Below are 14351 nucleotides of genomic sequence, written 5' to 3'. Positions count from 1 at the left end.
TTGCAGAAGCACAGGCTTATGTTCTGCGGTTTATTTCTGCCAGGGATAGGGCTGCAACACTCTTGGCCACAGCTTCAGAGTAGTAAAATCCGAGAGGACCCCTGACACCAAAGTGGCTAGAAGCTTTCATGCAAGAAAGCAGAGTCCCGTGCCCAGTACTTGCCCCCAGGACTGGTACTTCCCACCAGCTACCACTCCATTGCCTGCTGCCCCGTAGCCCCTCTGCATGCTCAGTAGCTGTGCTGCAGACCTCTACTCAGTTTCCTGGCTGTTGCATGTGTTCCTGGAACTGCCTCCTTCAGAAAAATTAAAATGAATTAAATATTATCCTAACATCTATCCAGCAGTGGACAGCTGGACCTGGACAGGCAGCAGTTTTTCCAGCCTCTCCTCATTTTGCCATTCTCCCTTTTGCTGCCTTAACCCTCCTGCAAACTACAGGGAAGGCTGGTTTAATGTGGATTTTAGATGGTTTTCTGCCACTCAGTCACCATAAGCTCCCCTTCACGCTTACAGTCGCATTCCCTGTTCTTAATAAATCTGGCAGGTTTTAGAAATTTTGCTGAAAAAATAATTGCAGTAAATTTTTATGGAAACAGATGGAGGAACCAGACAGCCAGAGATTTAATAACTCCTTTGAGTACTTAGCAGCAGAAACACTAGTCCCTAAATTCATTAAGAAAAAAAGTGATTAATGAAGGTGTAGATTTTGCATAATGATAGAAAGCCTTAAACTGTGTAACTTTCTGATGATCCTCATTTATTCTGCCTTATTGACTGCCTGGACAATTGAAGATGAACGGTCTGAGAAAGACAGAAAACGTGCATTTTAACTACTGGGTAAAGTAAGTGAAATAATGATCCAGTGGCATCGTAGTGACCTTTTCCATGTGAACATGTCTTCCGGAGATTCTCTGCAGCTAGTCTTACAGCACAGCTGAGTTAATCTAATATTTCCATTTAGCACTTAAGAGAAATGGAGGAAAATCTTAATTATGCCTGCATTTGTGGTTACAGTCCAAACCCCTGACACTGGAATCACTCACATCTGTTCTCAGCTCATTTTGTGGGCTGATGCAATGACTTCGTTGACTCAGGAAGCAGTTAAGAGAAAGTTTGCAACAGGATGGCCCTAGGCTGCCCAGACAGTTGTGCGTTACCAAATGGTCCCAGAGGATCATCCCTGACATTCCCGCAGAGCGGCTGGAACCAGGACACTGGGTTCCTTCGGCCTCTGAATTGCTTGAGTTATTCTCATGGTGATTTAGTGCCTTCCTCTGTTTAAAAGAGAGGATTAACAGACTCGGTCTCTTCCAAAGGCTGCAGCCAGTGTTAATGAAACACAGGGTGGATCGTCCCCTCCCAGGAGAAGTGGGTACAACATTAGTGCTGGACCCACTGTCCCTCCTCTTCCAACCAGTATGGACCAGCGGGAGACCAAGGCCATCCTGGTGGAGGCCTGGCATGACCCCTAGGGCTATTTTGCAGGGCTTTTGTAAGGAGAGACTCAATTAAAATTGGATTTCCTTGAATTTCATGTTTTTGGAGAGCTGGACATTGGCCTTTCCCTGCTCCATCATGATGGATGGATCCTCCATCCCGATGCTGTGGCCCAGCAGTGCGCCACAGCAACAGTGGCCCTGGCCCTGGGAGAGGTGGCTCCAGCTCAGGGGTGACCCTCACCTCCACTGCTCAGCTCCATCAGCCTCCTGGCAGAAATAAATTGCAATTGTTTCTGTACAGACAAGGCGCAATATTTCAGAAAATTAGTTCATTGCCAGCTGTTTGCTGAGCTTAGAGTTTTTATCAGCTAAATTCCTTCTGTGGCTCCCAGGGAGCATGGCTGATGGGAAGTGCTTGCAATGACATATTGAGCAGCCACCACGGCCGAAACAATCCACCTATTGGGAGATGCCGCTGAAGAAAGGAGCTTAAGGGTTTTGGCATGTAAACTACAACTATTTTTTAAATGTAAACTGTGAAAATAATGACATTTGTTTTAAAAAACTGTGCTGTGTGCTTGGTGCAGTATACTTGATATAATTCATTTTTAGCATCATTTAATTCAAGGAAAAGTCTTACTCAATCTGTTTTGGCTATTCAGAGAATGACAAAGAAACAAAAGTACCACACATAGATGACAGTGCCACTATGACAGGAGCAGAGGGGTGAAGGGAGTGCAGACTCTCCTAAGGACTGGGGCACATGTTGCCTGACCCAAAACTCCTGCACATCCCTTTTTGCTACCACCCCACACTGCTGCCTATGTCCTGTAAGACCACATGAAGTCCTGCTTCATCTACCTCTTCTGCAGGGCCAGGGACAGCAGTGGAGTGGACGGAGGTGACTGCTCCATGGAGAGTCCCATCCCTAAATCCAAAGCAGAGATGACGTGTGTGTGCTGCCCTGTCCCTAAAGAGGAGGTCAGCAGTGAGGGAGGAAGGCTGCCTAACCTCAGTCTTCCTCTTCCTTTTTCTGATAATCAAGTTACCGATTGCAAGTCAAACCCACAGCGATACCCTGGAGGGAAGTGAAACAGCAGCTCCAGAAGGGAATGGGGCTTTGTCTGCACCCAGCTCCATTCAGCAGGTTGTCCGTACACCACAGGTCTCTGCTCACAAAGCCCAAGCTACGCAGCATTATTGGTATGGGTGAGTGGCTTTGACAGCTTGGTAACTTCACTGCCTGTGTCCTCTATCAAACGGGGTTGTGGATAGCAGGTTTAAAAACACAAGATCTGGAAAAGCTGCAGAGGTCCGTAAACTGAAAGGGAGGGAAAAGCTCTGCATAAATGTGTTGAGGGACTCAGTGCCCTGTACTGCTGTTGGGTGCTCACCTGAAGTCTTACATTAAAGCAGCATCAGTCCAACCCAGATTATACCTCAACCCGGACGAGTGCAGACCCCATCTGTATGCAATGCTTGATTTTTGAATTATAATCAAGCACGAGAGGTGACTAAAACATTTGTGAGCCTAAATGTTGGGCTGAGGCGTTAATAGTCAAATGAGGCTGGGATTACAGCGATATGAAAGTGCAATAAAACAGGATCCTGGGACTCTCACTAGTGCCTAAACATTTTCAGATTCATAAATCCTGTTGATGTCAGAGACTTAACCTTCTTGGGCATTTTAGACTATCCCTAGAGGCACTGATGTGCATCTGTGGGCACCCAAAGCCCCGGACAGTTGCTGTAACAGCCACTCAATCCAGCAGCCGAGTCCAAGCACAATAGTCAGGACGTGATTTGCCATTGCAAAAAGGTGTCCTTTTATCCCAGTAGCACTTTTCCCCTGGACAGCCACGCTGCTGCCCTTCTGCATGAGGCTCCCACAGCCTTCTCCCTTCATGCATCTCTAAATCTTTACTGAGATACTTCAGTCTCGTCTTGGTCCTGGCTGCGAGACGTCTTTCATGTTTTCTTTGACATTGTGGAGCACAACCCTTTGGTGAGAGGCATCCAAGAGGTCCTTCCCAGGAACAGCGGAAAGAGGTTGATGACAAGGAATTCTTGTTCACCCTCCTGTGGCTTTCCAGGGCCCTCTTCCTTTTCCTTCTGTTTTGCAGCAAGAGAGACTTGCCAGCTCTTCTCCTCTCAATAGGATTATCAGAGCTGGCTTCCGATGTGAAGTTTCCCAACGGGGAAAGTTTCTGATCATTGCTTCATATCATGCCATCGTGAGATGCATTGCCATTCCCAGCCGATAACCTATAATTCGTGCTCTGATGCAGAAAAGCCTTTATCTAGGGGAAACATGAAAGCGTGGGAACACAGGCTGTTTGTACATGGGGAAGGAGAAGCATATGACATGTGAATTTGCCAGATGTTACCACTCTGAATCTTACTAAAATATGCCCTGTACTGACCACAGCTGCGTTATCTGTACATGGAAGGAGTCAGAAGATAAGAGGCATTTTTACTGACAGTGCTGTAGTGGCCTGACCAGGCAGCCTGGGAGCAATTCCCTGACACAGCGTCACAATTTCTTGAAAACATACAGGCTGTTGACCTGGGTTTTGTGTAGTCCTGAGCACTGCTTCGCTTGACAGTACCCTTCCTTCATGTCTATTCAGACTGAGACTGTTTTCCAGAAAATTACACCAGCTTCCAATATGTATGTTTGGTTTATAAAGGGACCTGACTTCTGTCCAGTTCAGGTAATGCCTCAAGGCATGTTTTAATGCTCTTCCGACAGCATCTTGTGTTTATCTAGTTGGAAATATTCCAGGTGATTCAAAAATACCCACTGCTGCTTAAAAATCTATTCTGTGTATATTCATTTCACACATTTAGGCTTTAGAGAAGGCTGTTTTAATTCTCCATCCTCCTTTCCTTAGTCCCTCCCATCTCATACCTAGAAGTGCTTTGGGGCACACTGTGGGGATGGAGAGGAGTAGAAGGGCTTGAGCTCAGCCTGCCCACACTTTGAGCTGGCTTGGTCCACGCTAGGTCAGATGCAGAAGACCAGGAGCTGCATCAGCTCCTCTACGGCCACTTCTAAGGCTGTACTTTTTTTGGCACAGCATGCAGTCAACAGGTAGGGAGAATTAATGTCTGTCCACAGGTAGGGAGAATTAATGTCTGTCCATCCTCCTCTATCTGCCATCCCAGGGCTAGTGATGCTCTCCAAAAATGGTTCATGTCTACCACCAGCCCCAGGTCAGATCTACAAATCTCTTTAATGCAGCTGCAAGTTCAACTCCCTCTTCAAGACAGCCAATTCCCCTGCAGATCCCCCACCCCTCTGGTGCAGGCAGGGCACATGCAGCTGCCTGTGGGCAAGATGTGCCAGCTCCTGCTTGGAGATGCCAGCAGAACTCTGCATTCAGCTGCCGACTCAAGCACCTCGAGGGCAGATGGTGCAGCTGCCAGACCTCCAGCGTCCAAATCTCTTTTCTTTTTGCAGGCGAAAATCTGAATCTCCCATGCCAAGACTTGAGCCCAAGCTCTTCTGAAGTCTTCAGAGACAGAGAGTGCCCTTAAGTGGTGCTTGTTTATTCCTTACTGCCTTTTATTCTTTACAGGAAACAATATGGGGAGGCTGTGCCAGAAATACAGATATTGTAATTATTACTTTTATTATTACAGAGTATTCACAGGAGCTTATTATTTTTAAGTCAGGTCAGCTCTGTACCCTGCAGTGCCTCAATTTGGAAGTTCACACTTGAAAGGAGAGAGAATTGCATCCATACTCATCGTCCGTCCTTGTCAGCAGACGCAGGTCTGCACTGATGAGCTCTAATCACACACGTGCGTCCAAAATGGGAAGAGGCGGCATTTCTCTGTGCACAGAATAATCAACTCTGAGTTAAATGCAGTGCTTTAAAGTAATTTGCATCCATTCTCACCCCCACCTTCTCAGTCTAATTAACTCCTCTAATAGAATTAATCAGCACACTAAATATGAGACTCACTAATGACTAAAAAAAACCATACCACTATCTATTCCAAAATACAATTACACTGACAAACTCAATTACATGCCTCGGTCACTTCTGAAATTACTCGCTGATATTAGACTGTGCACAGTTTAAGTTTCATTGTTGAAAGAAATCATAAACACTTTCCAAATCATACAGTGTTTACAGAAATACACAGAAGCACAGCTTTTATTACCCATGTGGCAAAATTAATTTGACACATTGAAAGCAAATGAATAGAGCTGGAGGACTCTATTCAGGCAGTATTCTTCCCACAGATACAATTTACACTGGGGGAACATCTAACACATTAACCTTATTAGAATGTGATGTAGGTAAATAGCCTTTCAAAGGGAGGGAGGAGGGATCCAAATCAAAATCCTTTCTGCATTTGAATAAGAAACATCCATTTCTGCATTTCTAACTGTTCATTTAGTACAAAAACCCCTCACTAAGTAGATTTTTGCTCTGAAGTCAGGAAAACTTTTGCAGCAGGGGTAGTCCACAATATGCAATTACGACCTTGGCTTTAGTCTTTTACGTCTGTGGTGAACTCTTAGGCTGAAAATAAATTCCAATCAGATTTGATTATGCGAGTTTAGCTTAATTTGCAAGTCAAAAGAGGAAGAAAAATGTTACTTTTTTTAATAACCAAGTTTATCAAAGTTCATCTTGATCTGAAGATACAGAGAGAGGCTTCCTGAACTTTTTCTTTGTCTGGTCGTACACAACACCTGCTTCTCAGTTTGATTTCTTTTCAAACTGTGATACCAGTCAAACAGTAACATTTCTAACCTGAGGGATGGAGCTGCTCTTGCTTGCTATTGGCCACAAGTAGATAAAGATTCAAGCTCCAGGCTGGCACAGTGTGTGTTGAACTTGAAACACCCATATCCTCCTGCAAGCAACAATCTCCCATACTTAGCAAGAGCTTACATCCTTGCAGAACCAGTACAACAAACTGTTTAATACTTGTTGAGCCTAACAGTTACAGTGGCACTTGCCTAGTAGGGATTTCTCATCTCATTAGAGTAGGTTACTGAAGGATTACTCTAAATATCCTTGAAAAAAAAAAAAAAATAGTCCATCACTTTGAGGAGTGCTCCAGGGAGGAAAGGAACATCCTGCTGGGGCACACTTTCTGCTGAGCCTGAGGGAGACCTGGGACCTGGTAAATGGAGGAGGGAACAGGAGTCTCAGTTTTAACCAGAACATTAGAGGTGTTAAACGTTGGGCAGATGCATTGAAAGACCAAATACCTGCTCCATGGGCTCTTTCCTTCTGGCACCAGGATGATAGTGGGAAGTTGTGTTTGTACCTGCATGTTTGAAGGGACTGAGCCCACATGCTGTGCTCCGCTGATGTCCATCCCTCCGGGCTCCCCCATCCACTCACCCCATCCCCTGCTCTAAAACAGAGGACAAACCAAAACATAGGAAAGGAAGATTATTAAATGCAAAGTGACAATTGGCCTGTGTTAGTGAGAAAGACTTTCTCCTTCCATTTCCCATAAAAACTGTTGATGCTTGTCATATGCTGGGACAGTAACATTTTAGGGGCAGGACAACAGAACAGGAAGAGATCTCCAGAGGAACCAATCCCACATCTTCAGGGGAATGTTTGTCATACTTTGGCTTTTTGACATGCCCATTTATTTCACAGCATCCCAGTCACCCATATCCATGCTCTACTCCCCTTCCTGCTAGAGTTCCCTTCACATGCAGCCTGCCAATTCACACCCATCTACTCCCTTCCTCTGTTTCACGTATTTAAAAGCAGCAAAGTATTAAACCAGATTTTATTATAATCCACATGTTTGCAACCCCATACCCACTCCTGTTAGAAGTGCTATAGCATGACCACACAGTTTCACAGCTGAAGATACATGTTGGGATAAAGACAAATCAATGGTATGAAACTGGGGCCTCGAGCAAAGGGCTTCTTTTGCTGGAACTCAAGAATAAGACTCACTTTGTGAACTAACAGATTCTATACTTTCATCAGAGGAATATCATACATCAAAGTGAAACCTTTCAGGAAGATTGGAGGTGGGTAGCTATTCCACATCCAGGCACCTTCTTTATTAATTCTGCACATATCTGCAGTCACCAGTGATGCATTAGACAACACTTGCAAAGGATTACAGACCTGATACAATATTAGATAAAAATTACAAGTGAGAAGCTATTTTACTGCTATTTATTTTCATCAGCTAAGCATCGCTCTCCTAAATGCCATTCTAGTTTGGTCGATATTGGCTTTTCAGGCTGCTGAGAAGTTTTGTAATTCTTTTTTGTTCGTAGCTTATGTATAGAAATCAATACTGGTTTGCAATTTGTTGAAACCAAAATGGTCACGTTAGGAGTAACATATGCCTGATTTCTCCTTGCATTCTGTTCCCAGTCCCTCAGCAGAGTGAGAACTGGATTCATTTCTCAGTCAATCTATAATATCTAATAATTAAAGCAGATTCTTTCCACATCCCACATGCATTTTTTTATTAACCTCACACTGAAACATAACTAAACAAAGCAAGAATAAACATGGCTCTGAGTCTTCCTTAACATCACTGCTGTCAAAGGGAATCCTTTCTTTGATTCAGGGAAAGCTGGAAGGAGCTCCGTCCCCAGTCAGCACATCTAAAATAGCCTGAATATGGGTCAGTGGGGAATGAAGCCAACTAAGTCACTTCTGCTTCACTGCTGCTATTGAATTCTTCTGTTCTTGAAAGTTTAACGGCATATGTGGATTTTATTTTTTATAAATATACCTGCAGTAACTGTAAAATAAGCCTTAAAAATTCTGACTTTTCAGGGGAAGAGAAGCAGGTGAAAGGGAATGTCTTACAGAGTGTTTGGGCTTGGCTATGGAAGATAGCCAAGTTTCTAGCTAGAAGTTTCTAGATAGAAGTTTCTAGCCCACCTCCTTCAAAGACAGGCTTGAACTGAAAGCATATTGGAGCCCTAACAAAGGATGCAAGTCAGTGAGTACTTCATGATTTATGCAAAGTAGAAGATACCAACATAATCATGTATGATAAAATCACCATGGCTTCATGGGTCACAGTTTGTCCATTCCAAATGAGAAATAGGACAACTTCATGTAATAGCCTACAAGCTAGGACACTTCCATGGTCTCAGGTGACACTTGCTCATACATCTGCTCCAAACTAAGGAGAAAAAAAAAAAAAGAAAGAAAAAAAACTAGCATGTTTTGACTCCAATCATTGAGATACCTAGGGACTGGGTTCCTCTTTTGATCAGAATTTGTGCTCACACCATCAGAAACAGAGTTTTCACTGGTTTTCAGGTAGATTGGTAATGGTTAATAGCAAAATTATCAGACTTGAGATCTCCTTTTCTGGAAATCAGCTGGGAATTGGTTCCCAGCTTCCGAACCTAACTGCAAAGAATTCAGCTTCGAATAATGTTTCCATGTCACAACTGATTCACCTCAAATCTTGTGTTGCAAGGAGACTGTCACTGCAATGTCAAACATCCATTGAAATGTTTCTGGACTGAGACTACCATCTAGTGTCCTGATGACAGACTGCGGCTTCTTTGGGGGGAAAAAAAAAGTACAATGCACTTGTTTGTTCACTTCTATAATTACATTATCATAAATAATTCGTCTCCTGAGACATATGTGCAAATAGAAGAGAGACTGAAGGCCACGCAATGCCATCTTACTTTCCCACTTGAATTAGAAAAGTCAACTAGGCTTATGATCTTGGGGAAAAAAAGGCACTGAGCTGGTTTAATAACAGCACTCACAGGAAGCCTAAGCAATATGTTTAGTTTCCATATTTTTCTTCCAAAGGTCCGGTAAAATTGATAACACATTAGTGCTCTTTTTAGCACACCTGGGAAAATTCAACAGAGCTGGCACAGATCAAGTGTGAAAGCTCAGTGCTTCACAGGGCATCTCTTGCTGCCTTGGGAGCACCTTCAACTCTATTTGGAGAGGCTCATGACAGCTCTGCCAGACTAGCCACACTTCGGGACACTTCACACTTCCAGGTGTGGGGGCGATGAACATGTTTAGAACCTCTCCAAGACTCCAGAAGAGCTCATTTTCCTCTAAGATGGGTGTCCCAAACCAAGAGCCTTCTTGGAGCCTGCTTCAGCAGGGAGCAGGTGACTTCAGCAATATTAACCTAATTAAGTGACAGTCTTTGCCTGCTGTTCCTACCCTGCAAAACAGAGTTCAAAGATATATCAAGTGATCCTCAAGCCCTGTAAGGCTGCCTGAAAGGGACGATGGCTGTGTTCTGGCCAGGTTGCTGCAGGGGAGTCTGAAAAACACAGTGGAAGCCACTGAAACTCTGAATGCTTTAAAAAAAATCAAATGCCTTTTCCAGCTTTTGACTTCTATTGAATTACCATTCCCTTTCTATTATACTTTCCAAAATAATATGAAAACAAAAAAACACTATGAGAAGTTCCCCTTTGACCTACAAAAACTCCTGTGCTTTTCCAAGAGAAGTTGACTTAAAATCCTCCCATTCCCCACTTACAGTTTCAACACGCTTTAACAGCATTTTCAACTAGAAAGCTGGTGCATTAGGGACTATTGAGGCAGCTCTGCTTTATTGCAGATATTGAATGAGCTGTGACAGACTGCACCATGCCAGGCTCATCATATGTGTCTTCCACTGAAAACACTGTAGTTCAGAGAAAGCCTTTAACCCGCTGACACCAAAGAAGAGCCATTATATTGCTTTTGATGCTGAAGCCATAATGGTATCTTATTTCTTCAAATTATTGACACACTTTCACAATGTTGCAAGGGGTCTGGACATCCTCAGGCTGAAGGTATCAATGCTCTTGAACCCTTGTTTTGAGAGCTTACCTTTCATTTTCAGCATACTTAAAACATGCTTTCCCGTGGACTGTGAACAAATCTCAAATTTCTCTTGCAGCTCAGACATCCAAGCAGTAATCCTCAGCACAGCCGGTCATCCTTCTCAGACTGATAAAGCTATTTGCAAATTAAAACTACTCAGTAACATGGGCCAAAGTGATTTTTGCTACCCTAGAATGAGAGCTGAACCATTCCTGGCATGACGATGTAGGGGTAGAGCAAAGGGACGGGTCGCTGGAGAGCAGAGCCCTCTGCTCCTTTGCAGCGAGGGAGAGGACAGAGATCATTCCCAGTAGAAATCCCCTGCCTGCTCCCTGTGCTGGAGCCAGGGCTGATGTATATGCAGGAAATTGGGGCAGATCTCCAGGTCACCCAGATCTCATCACAGGCCTGAGGAAGCCAATTGCCAGCCAAGACCATGGTGTCAGAGAGCAGCAAAACTCTCTGGTTAGTCAATGTTGAAGAGACTTTTCAAAGCAAAGAGGGGCAGAAGCAATAGCCCCTTTCACTTTTGGTCTGGCCAGAAATGTGGCAACAGGGAGAAATGGCTTAGGACTGACATGTAGGCAAGTCCTTCCCTCTAATATTAAACTGACACTGTTGACTGATGGCTCTTTTCTCTCTCAAGGCTAGTTGTATGGCAGCAGCCAAGAAATTCCTTTTAGAGGAAAGTAGTTCTATTGATTTAAGAGAAAACCTTATTTGACAGATTTGTCATCAGCATTTTCCCTTGCCACAGATATCCAGCAATCAGAGGAACCCGAGAGGCCATTCACAGACTATTTCCACCAGCCTAGAGTTGATATCAGCTTTTTCCTGTCCTTTCTCTCTCCTTCCTTCCACTTGTTACACAGACCCAAACCAGACTCCACTCCTGCAGTTCCCAGGGCCCCCAGAAGCCACACAGCTGCCTGGGTTAGGCATGCTGGGGAGTGACTTCAGAGCTTGAAACCAACAGGAGATCTCAGGCTAATAATTTAAGAAAATCAATACAAAGGGGAGAGGGATCACTAATCCACCTATGACAGCAGAACCTCTCTGTTAAACAAAGATGACAAGTGTGCATTTGCTATACTAAGTGGAAATTACTTCCCTGCAGATAGAAATAAGTGCAAGAGTTTCCTTCCGAGCTTTGAACACCCTGCAGAAAGTCTGAGATGACCAGTGTCCATGTTTCAGAGTAACTCCAAAGTCACTAGGACCTGTATGTGTGTTCAGTTTTGTGCTTAGGCATCCATGAAAATTAGGAAACAAAGTTGTCTTATATGAGCAACCAAGCACAACCCAGAACTTAAATGGCAGGTCTAGCTGTTAGCAGTCTGTTAGAACAGAGGCAGTCTTTCAACTAAAAAAAAAAAAAAAAAGCCAAAAAAAACCCAACAAAAACCCAAATACTCAGAAAAGGCTTAAGATCAACTTACTGTGCAAGAAGAAAGATCAATGCTGTAAGCAGAGCAGCACCCAGCTCCTTCATCCTGAAGGCTAATCACTACAAGAAACAGAACTTTACCATATCTTGATCTTAGAGAGCAAAAATAAAGTGAAAGTTCACTTATTTATTTCCAGCCTCTTCTATTGCTGTGCTCTAAGAGCAGCATGCTACAACAGTAGCTCCTAAAACTCAGAAAGCTTTTACCCTGAACAGAAGTTGCTGTAGCCCAGGGTAACTGGGCTCAGCTTTATCTGTGATGGATCACTGATCCCTCCCTTCCTCAGCTGATCCCAATCATCCAGGAATCAAAGTCAATCACTGACTTGTGTGGGAGCAACAATCCCTTAAAAAGGCAGGTAGGAGAGGCTTGTAAAGAAGGAGTTGTATTTTCTGAGAGGAGAATAGGGTAGGAGAGAAGGAGGCTCAGAAGTCACTTGATTACCAGGAAATGGGTTCTGAGTTAGAAGAGCAATATCATCTAGACTGAAGGGCAGGACCCTCTGAGAAAATAGGATGAAGGGATAGAGCAGGGAAGTAGAAGGTTTTTTTCTGCTTTATGGTTAAATTTGTTATGCATCTTAAGAAATACTATAGGATGTTGTCTGGCTAGAATCACCTTATGTGAAGGTGGGCTGGCTGTAGGGAGTCTTATCACATGTTATCTCTGCTGAATTAGCACCCAGTCTAGGCAAGAAGAGCACTGAAGTCCATCTGTTTAGACTTCAACAGAGTGCTTACTTGATATGTAGCCAGTTGCACAGCCATTATCAGAGCAAATAATATAGAAATGAGAGGAGGAACTGTAATGTGGCTTCTAAGTTCTCCAAAAAAAAGGTACAGATGATGTAGAGAGTTCAGAGACACAGGTGCCTAACAGAGCCACAGGAGCTATTTCAGCCTGGAGAAGCCCAGAGAATGAAGGCTAGAGCAGAGCTAGGGCAGGCAGCCCTGGGCTGGGCTCAGGACAGCCTAGAGTTCCTGGTCTCAGTGCTCATGTGCTGCATGAGCAGATAGACCCAAGATGCTGAAAAGGCCAAGCAGGATGATATTGCCTTCTCTGCTCCCTGTGCAGTTGCTCACCACACTGTAAATATGGTTTAGAACAAGCCACCTGCATTGATTGACTTGTGAGTTATTTTCTTTAAGCTGCCAAGTGGGATTCAGAAATGCTGTTCTGTGAATTTGCAGCTGGAGGGCTGGTGTTAAGGCTGAACCTCTGTGTGCATCTCTGGGCTGTGTCTTTGCATTCACTCTTCTGATGGTGAGTGCTCCTCAGCCTCTCGGGCTACGCTGTCTGCCTTGTGTAGGAGGAACAGATATAGAAAAGCAAACCAGGTAAGCTAAGTACAAAACCCGAGAAGAGGAGGGGGAAAAGGTCCTGGCCAAACAGCTGTAGCAAACCATGTTAATTAGGACTGAGAGAGGATCTGCCATGCACCAATGCCAGGTTTCTAAAAGCTGCTATAGCAGAACACTGAACTCTGCTTGAGTCCCTATCCTCTTGCTCTTTTAAGTGGATCCCTCCTGAATAACAGGGCTTAGGCAGGTAGTCGATGGTACTGCTCAGAAAGTTCCTGCCATGAACGTAGTGGGGTAGGAAAATCAAATAGCAGCACCTGCTATCTCAGTCATGGTGGGGAGGAACTGGGCACAAGCCATAGGAGGAGACATAGAGGCTTCAGTGGTGCTGGGCAGGATGGAACCAGAGTGGGAAGGAGCTTCAAGGCTGGAGCAGGAGCGGCATGGGGAGGACACCTTTCTATCAGGGACAAGGGCTGAGAGCAAGCCAGGCGGTAGTGAAAGGCATTAGGTGGCCCTGGAGATGAGGACCCTAAAGCTAGCCCTAATGTGGGGCATGGGGATGGAAGTTGTCCATGCGTTGGGATTTTTCTGTGTTTGCTCCATCTGCGACTGTAACAGGGGTATAGTTGTTATAGTGGATCTATAGAGGTATATATAGCTATTGATGGCTTTCTACGCTGCTGTGAATTTCTCTTTTGCTCTTCAGTTTCAGCTCCACTTCTCTTTACAATGATTGGATGGAGATGCCTGAAGTGTAATATTTGCAACCATGGATATTGCTCTTGCACTCTGGCATCATGCTGTGGCACAGCCCTCTAGCCTCTGACCCCCCAAACTAACCCTGCTGTCAGTCGAGGGCAATTTACTGAAAGTTTGGCAGCAGGTAGCGCCCAGGTCTTGATCTTTGAGCTCACTATTACTGAGTACTCTTGAAAAAGACCTTCGGTGACATTAATCAGAGTTTCAAGCTCTTTGTCACACTCTGAATGCTTAAATGGGAGCTGGATCGGGTCCTTAACATGTTTAAAATTGCATCTGAGCTGGAGGGATTGCTTTAACTTTCATAGTGAATGCTTGGGATAAATAGATAAGAAGAGCAATTATATGTTCTAAGAGTCAGAACTAGGTGTTTTGACATTATGTTTCTTCTGTCATTTTATTTAATAATCCATTGCCCCTCGGTTAATAGCTTTCTCCTTGATTAGCCTGTATAAATCAAAATTTCACAGCTTTATCCCTGACACGCTGTATATTCTGAGCTGAGGGTAATGAATCGTGCTGTGGGTTGATGCACTCTGCCTCCTGTTTAGAAAACGTCCTGCATCAAGGAAACAC

The sequence above is a fragment of the Nyctibius grandis genome, chromosome 10, assembly GCF_013368605.1.
Source record: "Nyctibius grandis isolate bNycGra1 chromosome 10, bNycGra1.pri, whole genome shotgun sequence".
Classification (NCBI taxonomy): Eukaryota; Metazoa; Chordata; class Aves; order Nyctibiiformes; family Nyctibiidae; genus Nyctibius; species Nyctibius grandis.
Note: the sequence above shows the minus strand (reverse complement) of the source record.